Source organism: Urocitellus parryii, chromosome 4, assembly GCF_045843805.1.
Source record: "Urocitellus parryii isolate mUroPar1 chromosome 4, mUroPar1.hap1, whole genome shotgun sequence".
Classification (NCBI taxonomy): domain Eukaryota; kingdom Metazoa; phylum Chordata; class Mammalia; order Rodentia; family Sciuridae; genus Urocitellus; species Urocitellus parryii.
Genome location: NC_135534.1, coordinates 140,799,218 through 140,813,832, shown reverse-complemented (window position 1 = coordinate 140,813,832; position 14,615 = coordinate 140,799,218). Strand labels below are relative to the sequence as shown.

The 14,615-nt window shown below is 37.9% G+C and overlaps 1 protein-coding gene across 5 annotated transcripts in view; it reads right to left on the bottom strand.

The window, feature by feature from the left end:
* Window positions 1-14,615, bottom strand: part of Trpm3 (transient receptor potential cation channel subfamily M member 3) — an 814,506-nt gene that overhangs the window by 615,578 nt on the left and 184,313 nt on the right. The gene's annotated exons all lie outside the window — the stretch shown is intronic.

The window sequence follows — 14,615 nt, the reverse complement described above, 5'->3', positions numbered from 1 at the left end:
CAATGGAATATTACTCAGCAATAAAAGAGAATAAAATCATAGCATTTTCAGGTAAACGGATGGAGTTGGATAATATAATGCTAAGTGAAGTTAGCCAGTCTCAAAAAAACAAATGCTGAATGTTTTCTCTGATGTAAGGTGACTGACTCATAGTGGAGTATGGAGGGGGAGCACGGGAGGAATAGACAAACTCTAGATAGCGCAGAGGGGGATAAGGGGAAGGGCAGGGAGTTAGCAATGATGGTGGAACATGATGGACATATGAAAAGCAATATGGAGATTCCTTGGAAAACTGGGAATGGAACCAAAGTACATGTATGAAGTACACATATGTAGACACGAATTGATGTGAACATACTTTATATACAACCAGAGGTACGAAAAATTGTGCTCTATATGTGTAATATGAATTGTAATGCATTCAACTGTCATTTATTTTTTAAAAAAATCAATAAAAAGGTATATTTTTAAGAAAAAAAAAACAAGGAATGGTGGCCCCCTCTCAGAAGCTGGAAAGAATTTACACCCACACATGCAGATGGCACCTTGCCCCACCTTCTCTACCATCTGATGTGACCAGGTAACAAAAGGGAATGACAAGGGTTGGGGTTGTAGCTCAGTGGTAGAGAGTGTACCTAGCACATGCGAGGCGCTGGGTTCAATCCTCAGCACCGTACAAAAATAAATAAAATAAAAAGGTATTTTTTAAAAGGGAATGATGAGAAAACTCAAATTGAAAAAATATTTATTTGTCAATTGTACCTCAATAAAGTTGGAGGTGGTGAATATTTCAGTTTCATCGGCATAGGAATATTTTCCTTTGAAAAGAAAACAATAGATTCTGTGTAATCCATGAGACTCTACCAGGTATGCTCACTATTTTGTGAACTTTACAAGCACACACACACACACACACACACTCTCTCTCTCTCTCTCTCTCTCTCTCTCTCTCTCTCTCTCTCTCACTGGACCCTTACAAAAGCCCTATGAGGTGGGCATTGCTCCCACCCACTCTTTGGGTGAGGAAGCCAAGGGGAGGAAGATTAGGGAAACTCACTCAATGTGGCCGTTAAGCAGAGTTTAAGTAAAAATGAACTTGGGCGTCCTGCGAAGCTACATAACAATTCATTGTACCACTTGCCTTCTTTTCTCCCCACCTTATGAAAAGCATCTACATCCCAAAGCAGATTATTTCTATCCTGAGTAGTTTGAAAATCTGTTTAATGCCAAATTTAAGAAAACATATTTTTAGAAGTGTGCTGATTGCATGTGGGTGTTATCATTTCTCATTAATACTACAGAGAACATGTTTAAAATCCTACCACAAGGTGTTTTAACAAAGAAATACATTTAATTTGGATGATAGCAAGGGAAGATATATTTATAAGTATGAAACACCCACTTGATTCTCTTAAATTGCTTTAATATTTTAGTAGGAATTAAGGGAAAAGATGAATTAGAACTTTCATGGCAAAGGTTAATAAACTCCCTCTCATATATTATCCACAAAATATGTTATACATTTGTTAAAGAGCAGAATTACTTCATGATTTTTAAATTTTCTTTGAGCATAATACTGGATTCCTATAGTGGCCAGATCAACCATTAGAATACACTGCTTTCGATAGTAACTTAAATTCATTATGTTGTGTGTTAAGATTGTTTTCTCTCACATCCTTTAAAAGAGGAAATCATTTGGACAAGAGGTAGAATGATAAAGTAATAAAAATTTTTCTCTAAATGGTGACTTTTCAGGATGCATAAAATGAACATGTGTACTAAATAGCTATTGTTTTATTGTCCCATTACTTTCTATACACCATCAAAGTTCAAGGCACGTGATTCCAGTCTCTCTAACTTTATTTCCATTAGCCCATTGGCTTTTCGTTGTTGTTGATTCTGTTTTGGTTACTGGGGATTGAACCTATGGATGCTCCACCACAGAGCAACTCCAGTCCTTTTTGAGACAGGGTCTCATTAAGTTGCTGAGGCTGGCCTTGAACTTGCAATCCTCTTGCCTCAGCCTCCTGTGTTGCTGGGAATATAGGCATGTGCCACTATACCTGGCATCCCATGGATGGTTTTTAAACATCACTTTACAAAAGTTGTTCAAGCTTCTTTTACTTGTTTTGTGTCCTCCATGATATGCTACTGGTGAGTTGTGATGGATACCAATTCCATGATATGCTACAGTTTAGAGCTACTGGTGAGTCCATTGTGAGTGCTGAGCACCATGGGGAAAGGCCCTTGAGGTGGATGACAGCCATCTCTCTCACATGCTCACATTTTCCTTTCTAATGTACAATTGGATGAGTTATTTGACTACTTATTATTGTCATAGTTCCTCCTCACACTGTCACCTCACCTTAATCTCTCTGTGTTCCTCTTTTTCCTCTCCTATTTTAAATTCAAGTGACCCACTCAACTGAAATCTAACACTGTCACAAGTGTCACATTCCAGCCTCCCTTTCAGTATGGATAACCCATCTTCTGAGTAAGCGTCAACCAATTTGTTATGCTGTCCCCTGATTAGAGAGGGAATTGGTATCCATCACAACTTCCATTCATGAGCAGCTGAGGCCTACGGACCTCTCAAAGTTAGAGTCTACTGCAACCCAAACTGGAATCTTAGGTTTTGGCTATTTCCTGGCTACTTTTATACATAGCCCATCACCTTACACGCCACTGCTCAGACAGTATTAGCAAACTAAGGCTTTCCTGGGCTCTTCATTTTATCCAGCCCTCACAATTATCTGATTCTGGGCACTGAAACCCAGAGAATAATTTATTTGAAGATGTCAAAATAAAGAAGAATTGAAGGCAGTGAACACAATCTAACCTAGTGATTTTTATGTTTTGAGGGAATGATAAAAGACAGTGCTCTGAACCTTGAGGCTCCAGGAAGAAAGGGCCAATCCATTTTTTTTTTTTAAGTAATTGGAACACGCCGTCCATCACGATACTTGTATTTTGTTCTATCTGTTTTCTCTCTGTGATCTTGTTCCTCCCATAATTATTTCCAAGAGTCCTTGTTTTTCCTCCCGTAAGTGGCCAAACAAGTCCAAAAGCATAAAGAAAATTTTTAGTATGTTCTTTGTTTTTATCATATTTTTATATTTCATTCTATTTATTTTGTGGTAAGAACACTAAAAAATTTAAGAGAGTTGATCTCATGTTAAGTGTACAATACAGTATTGCAGATGAGAGGCACAGGGGACAGCAGATCTTTAGAAGTTATTTAATTTATTTTAAATGAAACTTTATGTCAATTGTTAGTAACTTTCCAGTTCTCACTCTCCCCAAACCCTGGTCATCACCATTCCACTCTCTGATTATGAATCTGACGACTTCAGAAACCTCACATTCATGGAATCATGCAGTCTTTGTCTGTGACTGGCTAATCTCATTGAGCATGATACTGTTTTATTAATGAACATAATTTTGATCCTTTCAATGCCATGTCTCCTCACACACACACACACACACACACACACACACAAAAGAAAAAGAAAAGAAAAAGTCATGCCAAATAACAAAAGTAAATTTTAATGTTCTAGGAGTCAAAAATAAGGAAAAATAAGGAATCAGAAACCAAGAGAGCCCACCCTATTGGTCATCTATGGCAAACTCATGGAGAGTGCAAGGAAGCCAGGAATCCCTTGGCCTTCTCCTCCCCAGGTCCCATCTCCTTGGCCCCACTGCCCTCTCCTTCAGGGCTCAGCTTAAGTGTCACCATCACCGAAAAGACTTCTAAGACTTCTGGGAAGTCCACACCCACCTCCACTGTTTTATAACACCCTGGAATATTGAACACAACATTTATCAAAACTGTAGCAATTAAATTACTCATTTTGCTCTCCAAGCTTAGAAACACCAGGGGGCAAGACCTCTTTCTGTATCATCTGTCAGTGTGGCTCCAACACCCAGCAAATGGCTGCCCCAGGGAGTTCTTGGTAGATGGCTGCCAAAGGAATGAATAAACACATGGATACATTCATGGATGCCAGTTCCCTAAGTGCTCCAATTCCATCTCTCTCCTGGTACTCCCCAGGGCCACACAGAGATTTGGAAGGTCAGGGAAGCCTTTTGCTCAGACTCTATCCAGCATCTCTGCTGCTCCCCCAGAGAATCAAAAATTCCATACCTCTCACTTTAAGTGCCAAGACTCACTCTTTTTTAAAATGCCCAGAATAAAAGCAGATATCTGTTTACTGTCCCATACTCTAAATGGACATGACAGAAGATGGACTGATATGATTTTTTTGCTAATATTCCCAGGGGGTGACAAATGATGTGAACAATCATCATAGATAAAATGAGTCTCATATCCCCAACAGTTACTGGAACTTCTAAGGTACCTAAGAAAAGACAGGAATTGTTTTCCATCTCAGTGCATTTAAGATCTCTTGAGGTAAGTCACCCTGAAGTGTTCATATTCTTTAAAACTGTTATGGGATTCTGATGAGCAAATGACATAGGAGAAAATTTGCTAGGAAACTTTGAATACTTCAAGTTGATGATTTAAAATGTTTTCAGGCTATTAGTTCAGGAAATAAGATTTATTGAACCTAGAATATGTCAGGGATGGTGAACTTAGTGATAGACTTAAGCAACTGTGGTTCTAGAACTAAATGCTCTAAAGGATCCCTGAATACCCTGGTGTGAGCTCTTGAGAACAGGTGCTAGATCCGTGTATAGGGATCAGAAAAAAATCTTCTTGGGGAAAGCATTATTGTTGCTGAGCTTTGAAGGAGAAATATGAATTCACAAGAAAGGTTAGAGGACATTTCAAGCAGAGCAAACCACACATACAAAGAAGTGTAATCAGGAAAAGATGTGGTATACTTAGAGGAAAATAAGATTGAGGGGGCAGGCAAGGGTGGAGAGTGAGCCAAAATATGGGACTCTACAGTAATAGAGGCATATTCTTTGCCTAAAACTATTTTGAATAAAAGATACACAACATTTAGTAGATTCACATTTGAAGCGTTGGTACATTGCATTTAAAGATCTAAAAAGCACAGGCACTCCTTAATTAAGAAAGAAAACTATAAATAATCAGAGGAGATTAAGATGTTGCATCAAACTATTATACCTGGAGAAAAGGCTTATTTTGCATACGTGGTCAGGATCAGAAATTATGAACCTTTGTGTGTGTGTGTGCTACAGCCTATTACCACTGAAATATTTTTAGAGGCATGGCAGAAACATGTTGAGTATGTTCAGCTTAAGAGAAAAACTGAACACATTCCTTCTGTAAGTCAGTGAACCGTGGCCAGCATCTTAGCACCTGCACAGAGCAACAGAGCAGAATAATCTCATTTGAAATAAAATTTACTTCTTATTTACTTTGGAGGTTAAAACCACCTTTTAAAGAGCAAGACTCACTGTTGGCCAGTGAGCTGGGAGAGCCAGATATGGAATGAAAAGAAGAAAGAGCTCTTCTTTTGTGTGAAATTTTAAAAAATGAATTAAAACCTGCCTTCCAAAAGCATAAAAAAAGAACTGGAGAAACTGGAGTGAACGACGCTCTAAGAAACAACAGGGAAGCATCCCACTGCTTGAACGGGAAAGACAGTGGCCCTTGAAACAAGATCTCATAGGAATATTCTTGCCTGAAATCCCCTTTGGATTTTGGTTCCTGAGGATGCTCAACAGATCCACCACTTTTATGGTGGCAGAATGGGAGATCAGGGCTGATGAAAATTGCTCAGAGTTCACACTTACTTCCTTGAACCACTTTAATTCTATCCACCGAGTAGAATAAATATGCAAATGTCTCATTTTATATGAGTTTCCATAGTATGACCATGAAGGGTAACAATCCTAGTCTATTTCACTCTCTTGAGTGTTGTTATTCTACAGGTCCAATTCAGTCCTCTGCTCAGATTGCACTTTTGTTATCAATGGGGTTCATGAAGTTTATGACACTGCTTGGAACAGCTTCAACTCTTCCAACAGTTTCATTTCACACTCAAAATATATTACCTTTAGATCTGGGTGATCCCTTTTCTCACTGGACTCATCCCACATAGTTCTCCTTGTTATTGCAGTTAGTCTTATGCCTATTCTTTGAGAATACCAAGCATCTTCTGCCTCCGTGTTCTGGGAACTGCTGTTTCTTTTATTGGAATGCCCTTCTCCCTGGGAATTCCATTAGCAGGTTCCTTGCAATTACTCCGGCCTCAGTTTAACTCTGGTTTAGTCAGCTTTATCACTGCTGTGACCAAAGGACCCAACCAGAACAACTGTAGAGGAGGAAAAAGTTTATTTGGGAGCTCATGGGTTCAGAGGTCTCAATCCATAGACAGCAGGCTCCATTCCTTGGTGCTCAAGGTGAGGCAGAACAACATGGTGGAAGAGTACGGTGGAGAAAAGTGGCTCACATGATGATCAGGAAGCAGAGAGAGAGAGAGAGACCTCCACTTTCCAGATACAAATACATAGCCCATAGCCATGGTCCCAATGCTCCATCTCCTCCAACCACACCCCCTCCAATGACCTCTCAATTGATACCATTAGGTGATTAATGCACTGATTTGGTTATGGTGCTCACAATCCAATCACTTCCCCCCAGAATCCTCCTGCATTGTCTTGCATGTGAGTTCTTGGGGGACACCTCACATCCAAACTATAATACTGTCCCTTCTGATGATGGTAGCCAGCATCCAAGGTAGCTCCTAAGGATCCTCACCTCCTGGCATTCACATCCTATAATCCTCTTCTCCCCAGCATCAGTATCAATCTGTGTGATCGATAGAATATGGTAGAGCGATATCATGTGATCTCCAAGGCTAACATTTCAGATATACTGCTATGCTTTACTCTCTTGGGTTAGGGAGAAATCATTCAACATGTCAAAAAGACACTCATGCAGCCTTAATGGAAAGACCCACGTGGGAGGGCTCACAGCCCCCCTGCCAACAGTTGTGGGACTGCTCTATACCACCATGGAAGCAGATTCTCCAGCCCAGACAAGCCTTTGGATACTGGAAAACTCCAAAGAGAACCTGAGATATAACTGCCCAGGTAAGTCATTTCTGAATTTTCATCTGGAAAAAAATATGTAACAAAAAGAAGAATGGCATTTTTTTTTCAAGCTTCAAGTTAGGGAAATAATTTGTTACATGGCATTAGTAAACTATTATGCCATTTCACATAGGTGCTCCTGATGCCCAATCTAAGGGGACAACATATTATGTAACATATTATGAAATTATATTTTATTTTCTTTCCCATACTATGCATAGCCTGTTGCCTCATTTTATTATTTATTTACTTATTGTCCATCTCCTTGCACTGGATTATAAGCTTCTTGAAGGCAGCAAGTTTGTATGTTTCAATAAGATTTATGCCCAGATTGTGTCATTGCAAGAATAACCTATGCTCTGAAAATTCTATTTTTCATATTTTTCCAAAGAACATAGGAGTTTGGTTAGTTAGCTCTCTGTCCCAATCAATATGGTGGCTCACCAACCTCACACTTGATGCAAGATTAAGAAGAGTTTTGTACCTAGCAGAGAATGGGAGCCAGGACTCTCACCTATCCGTTGATCAAAACTTCATGTTCTGAACTGAAGAAAGGATGAATACTTTTGAATAACAACCTGTGTTTATAGAAGATTTTAGAGTAGAGGAGATCTAGTAGAAATGTACAAGAAATAGAAAAGACCATTTTTCAAAACAAGAACAAATTGGACAAAATATGAGATCAAAATTGGACATAATATTAGATCAGAGTGAAGGTAGATGAGATATCATCAGAAAATCAAACAATGAAGAAGTATTTATTTTAATGAGGCAGAGAAATAACTCAAATGTAAAACAGGTGATTTTCTAGTTATCTTCAAACTGTCTCAAAGATTTATAGCTGATCTGTTATCCAAAGCTGTTTGAAGAGTGTGAGGCAAGAGAAACTTGTCCTGTATCCAAATACTTTCTCTGTTGTGTAAAATATACATCTTTTTTTTTTTTTTTAAGATTCAACATAGGGGGGCTGGGGATGTGGCTCAAGCGGTAGCGCGCTTGCCTGGCATGCGTGCGGCCCGGGTTCTATCCTCAGCACCACATACCAACAAAGATGTTGTGGCGACCGAGAACTAAAAAATAAATATTAAAAATTCTCTCTCTCTCCTCTCTCACTCTCTCTTTAAAAAAAAAAAAAAAAAAAAGATTCAACATAGGTACAACATAGGTACATGGTTTCAGAGTTTACAAGCTTGTAGTAGGTATTGTATAGTCAATTCCATGACCAAAATAGGAAGTTAAAAGATCTACACACATACAACACGCATGTCTCCTATTTGCTCAGCATGTACTTTCACCTGTTTTCTTCCAACAATTCAGTGGGGAAAACGGAGCTCTTTCTTGGCTTCATTCCAGAAAGCCCTTTCAGCCTCTCTGACTTGGATCCTGCCATCTGTACAAAGTCACAGCTGCAGAGAGTGCCTTTTAATCACTGTTCTCAACAATGAAGCAACATTACACCCCCACACACCCTCACATACCACCCCCATGCATTCCTGTGTAGTATGATGTTTCAATTATGTTGTTCTAGGAAATACGTAAGTATTCATATACCTGTAAAAAATACAAAGCATTCCATATGTCAAATCCCAAACAAAATGTTTAAGTAAAATAAAACAAAGATCTCTTAAAAATAATATCAGACATATTTTCCATGCAGATAAATTCTGTGGGGAGTTGAGTTAGAAGAGGCTTGAGGAAGTATGCTAGCCCATAGTTTTCAACAAGTGCTAGTAAGAAAATGAGCCTTGATTGATAGACACAAGAAAGAGTACTTTTCTTACCCTCATACCCAAAGTTCACACAGACAAATAATTTCCCTATATTTAAAATTATTAAGGCTGCATTTGTTGTAAGATTTTGCTACTGCAGTCAGCGAGACATACTAGAAAGGGTCTCAAATTTTTTGACTTTATGCATTATCTGAATTTCCCCACTGTGAATACAAACTTAGCACTAGCTCATCAGCTCTGTGAGAAGAGGAAACAGAAAACCGTTCTGCAGCAATCAGAAGAGAGGAGTCTGTTTCTGAGAAGCCATTTGAAGTGAGGAGCACAAAACTCCCTCAAGGAGCAAAGATTGGGAGGGCGAGGGTGCTGGAGTAAGTATGCCAAAATATAAAAGAACCACAAAGGGGCTCCCAGTCGGGCCTGGTTTGATTGGGTAAGGACTAGACTGGAATTCTCCACGGGAGGTGACAGCATCAACCCCAGCATCCCCAGACACAGAGAGAATAGTCATTTTTCCACTTGATGAACAGTTAACAGAAGCTGCCTCTTTGAATCAAAAGACATGAAAGAAAGGGGTGAACAGGGGTGTGATGAGAAGAGAAAAAGGATAATGTTCTATTCATTCTCCATCCCTCCTACCTTTTAGGAAGAGCCAATTCAGTACCACTTATTCTGCCCTTCTTGTGCCAGCTGGATGGGCTGAGACATAATTTGGGGTAACAGAAGGAATATGTTATGATTCAAAATTTTGACAAAAATGAGAGTTGTGCTTGAACATTTCCTTGGCAATTGAGCCTGGCAGGTAGTAAATTTAAATTGAAATGTGAATGCACCACATTCAAATAGTTGTCTGGGTATAGAAGAATTGTATATATTTTTTTTCTCATTTTTTTTCTCTTTTCATGACCAAGGCATCAAGAAAGAAAGGACCTACAGACAAAATGACACTGATTTAAAGGTGGTTATAATTTCACTTAGCTTAACTCTTTTATTTATTTTTTTGCAGGGGGGTCCTGAGAATTGAACTTAGGGGCACTCAACCACTGAGCCACATCCCCAGCCCTATTTTTTGTATTTTATTTAGAGACAGGGTTCTCACTGAGTTGCTTAGCACTTTGCTTTTGCTGAGGCTGGCTTCAGAACTTGTGATCCTCCTGTCTCAGCCTCCCAAGCCATTGGGATTATAGTTGTGTGCCACCATGCCTGGCTCACTTACCTTAATTATAAGCAATGATAAAAATGTTTAAGAAGATTCAAGTATATATATATGAACACAAGGGTATAAATAAGTGACAGTATTTGTTGAAATACTGAACAAAGTCGAAATAGGCCAATATAAACTAATTACTTTTTCCAGAGATCTACCAGATATGATAATATACATACATTTATGAATTTGATCTATTATAAATTTATTCACTAATATATTTATTCATTCAATATATATTTAGGGACTCTGAAAGACACAAAAATGAGACAGACACAGAAGTTCATGATGTATAATGAAAAGATTAAATTCAGCCATATCTACTAGTAAAGGCTCATATGCCTACTTGTAGTTTAGTCTATGATGCTGTGAAATTAGGTAATTTGTGATCAAAAAACATAAATAGGAAGCATTATTTACATATTTTAATATGTATTAAATTGATCTTATTTTATGTGATCATATACTTACTGCACTACTGTATTATTTATCCAAAATTATGCCCTGTATAAAGAGAACTCAGATATATGATCATAGTTAAAAGAAACAGGAACTAGGATTTAAATATGTGCAGGAATGTACAATGTGGGAATGTTAATTCTATAACAACAATTTCACACGACCAGATGTCTGACATTTAAAGGACAAATCAAAATTTGACTTCAGTGTTCCCCTTTTTCAGTGGATACACATTTACCTCCAGCTACAGTTCAACTACCACAGCAAAGCCTGGATTTCTACACCATGGTATTGACAAGAAACAGGCCAATGTTAGAGGAAAGAAAAAGATGGCCCTGTCACCCGATCAGTCACCATGAATTCTGTTTTCCTATTCTTCTGTTCTTTTTTATCGTTTGGCACAGAAAGATGGAGATAGCATTAGCAGGCTGAGTTGCCATCAATAAGGTATAATTTCAGTCTGTATTTTTCCATTATGGTTATCATTAAAAATGTCAGTAAGGTCACACCTTGGGTTTATAACATCAAAAGGAAGGTTTCTTTGGTCCTGAGAACTTTAGAATGTTTACTTTTTAAAAAATTGTATTTGTTCTAATTACTTATACATGACCGTAGAATGCATTTTGACATATCATATGTAAACGGAGTACAACTTCTTACTCTCTGGTTGTACATAATCATACCTGCCGTGTAATCATATATGTACATAGGATAATAATGTCTGATTCATTTTACTATTCATTCCTCCATATCTCCTCCCCTCCATCTAACCCCAAGTACATCTTTTCTTCCCTAGTCCCCACCCTCTTATTGTGAATTAGCATTTCTCTGATATGGTATATCAGAGAAACTATTCGGCCTTTGGTTTTTTGATATTGGCTTATTTTGCTTAGCATGATATTCTCTAGCTCTATTTATTTACTGGCAAGTACCACAATTTCATTCTTCTTTAAGGCTGAGTAATATTCCATTGTGTATATATACCACATTTTCTTTATCCTTTCATCTGTTGAAGGGCACCTAGGTTGGTTCCATAGTCTAGCTATTGTGAGTTGAGCTTCTATAAACATTGATGAGTCTACATCACTGTAGTACACTCATTTTATGTCCTTTGGATATAAATTGAGAAGTGGGATAGTTGGGTCAAATGGTAGTCCCATTCCAAGTTTTCTGAGGAATCTCCATACTACTTTCCATAATGGTTGCTCCAATTTTTGGCCTCATCAGCAACATATGAGTGTGTGTACCTTTTTCCCCACATCCTTGTCAACATTTATTATTGTCTATTAGCATGTTTACTATTAATCTACTTTCCCAAAGAGCTGATTTAGCATATTATGCCTGTGATAATTTTGAATCAATTTTGGAACTGCTGGGCGAGATAAGGAATCTCTAAAGATAATGTCAAATGTCCGTGCCTTAGCCTAAGTTATCTTGTCTTACTCACATGTCCCCCAAGCATCATGACATGTATCCTCTAAGTTAACCTTGATCTCTTCACTGGTAGCTTCATAACCTCTGAGTTATATTCTACAGAGTTGGCCATGACCGTCTCCCTTCACTCACCCTGTATCTCTCAATTCCAGTTCCTGTCTATGATATGGGAAATGGCACCTGTTGTTTCTTGCTATATAGATAACACACCTTGGGGTAGCATCCATTGTTCACAAGTTCTCATGTTGCCAGTGGTTCTGAACAGTATGCATTCACTCCTTCCTCAGGCTGTGAGTGTGTTAACCCTCTCCCTCATCAGGTCACCCAAGCTTCAGACTGCTCCAGGATTTCAGCTCACTTGGGCTGCACTAGTGTCCTGGGCAGAGGTGTTCCTCGATTTATTATGTCTTAAGTTTGACTTCTAAAGTCTCCAAGTACATTTGAAAAAGAGGTATATCTACTCTACAGAAAGCCTGCCCTGTGCAGGCCTAGCAACAAAAGTTCTGTTTTTATGTGTGACGGAACTGAATGGCTTTACTGAATGAGACCACAGAACATCTGATTCCCTTTAGATGGACACAGCTTTGAGGACTATTCTCCTGCTTTCCACCAGACACAGCTAGTAAGGTGGCCATGGAAGAACACACCAGGCCCTTCATACACTTACAAGTCAAGTAAGGGGTCCTACAAGCATCTGGCAACCTTCCCTTCCTCCAGGAAATGCTGCAAAGGCTAGATAATCTGTCAGCCACTGCCTGACACTCAGATAGGAGAATTTCACCAAGAAATTCTTAAAGAGTCAGTCTGCTGAGAGCACCAGAAAACACTAACATGAAAGTCTGACAGTACTTTCTGAACTAGGGTGTCATTCCCTCACATAGAGGGCATAGACTTCCAGACACAAACCTAGGTAGACAAGGCATATCACTATATTTTTCCATAGTGGAAATTATTTTTTGCTTTGAGCTCCTAGTATACTTTATGGCAGAAGCATAATGTTAGGTTGGCCTCTCCCCTTTCACCTTCAGTGATTTTACCTCACTTCTTAGGTGTGTCCATGGTAGGGCCCAGTTCAGACATGGAAGCCCTTCTGGTTCTTAGTGTTGAAATACCGAAAAACATTTCCATTGAGTTTGAAAGAAAGGCAAAGATACCTGCTATTAACACGTCTATTCATCTTTGCCTCAGTTCCATAAATAAATTAATGTGAGAGAAAAACATAAGAATTGGGGGGAAAATCAAAATAATTTTTCCTATTTACCATGATATGATTATGCTTACAGACAATAAGAATATTTCAATAAATTATTATTATTATTATTATTATTATTATTAAGCAAAATTAGGAATAAATGAAGGACAAAAAAACCATGTGAATTTATATTCACTCTCCATGAAATTTTAAAAATGAAAACTTATTTAAAAAATACCACTATAAAAAATACCAGTTCCAAAAAATTGGGTTCATGAGCTCTACAGTGAAAATTATAACATTTATTGAAAAACACAAGAGAGTAGTTGTAGAACTAGAATGGAATATTCAGTAGTTCAATAATGTTATTTGATCACAAATTAATCTGTAGATTGAATTCTGAGCACAATTCCCAGCACTCGCTCACTCGCGTGCTTTCTCTGTCTCTCTCTCTTTCTCTCTCTCTCTCTGTGTATGTGTACATGTGCATATGCATTATACATGAAACCTGGAAAACTGATTCTAAAATGTAAAAGAAATTGCCAAGTTCCAATAATTACATAAAATAAGAAAAGAAATAATGTCATGGGACTTGACTACCAGATTTCAAAACTTACTATAAAGCCATATTAATACAGAATGAGCCTAGAAACAGAATGATGGATGATACATGCAGCAGTTTATAATTCAGAACACTGGAGAAAGGATGAACTATTTAAAGTAAGTGGTATTGGAGCAATTTGGTATGCATATGGAAAAAAAAAATCCCTTCCTCCATTATGCATGTAAATCAATCCCTGATTAATCACACATACAAATGTGAAAGCAAAAATTTTAAAATCAATTTAGGAAAAAAAAATTTAGGGGCTGGGGATGTGGCTCAAGTGGTAGCGCGCTCGCCTGGCATGCGTGCGGCCCGGGTTCGATCCTCAGCACCACATACCAACAAAGATGTTGTGTCCGCCGAGAACTAGAAAATAAATATTAAAAAAAAAAAAGAAAAAAATTTAAACATTTGGGGTGAGTAGAATATTATTTCTTAAACAAGGCACAAAATAAGCAAAATTAAAGAGGGAAATAATGGTAAATACAATTACACATACACACACAAAATAAGAACTTCTATCTTCAAAAACCACCATGGAATAAAAATAGAAGCTATAAGTTTGGATAAAGCAACATATAAAGATTACTATATACTAAAAAAAGAATTCTATCAAGACAAAGTCAAACACTGTTGAAAAATGGCAAAAAGAAATGAACATGAATTTTTCAAAAGTGAATAAACAAATGACTGGCAGGCATATTAGGTAGAAGAGGGAAAGAGTAGACATTCAGTAAATTAGACAAAGGAAAATGAAGGGAAGGGATGGGGAACAGAAAAAGGAAAGAGTGGGATGAATCCAAAATAATTTTCCTATGTATTTATATGAATACACCATAGTGAACCCAACCATCATGTACATCCATAAGAATGGGGTCCTAACTAGCATATGATATTCCATGCTTGTACAATTATATCAAAATGAATTCTACTGTCATGTATGACTAAAAAGAACCAATAAAA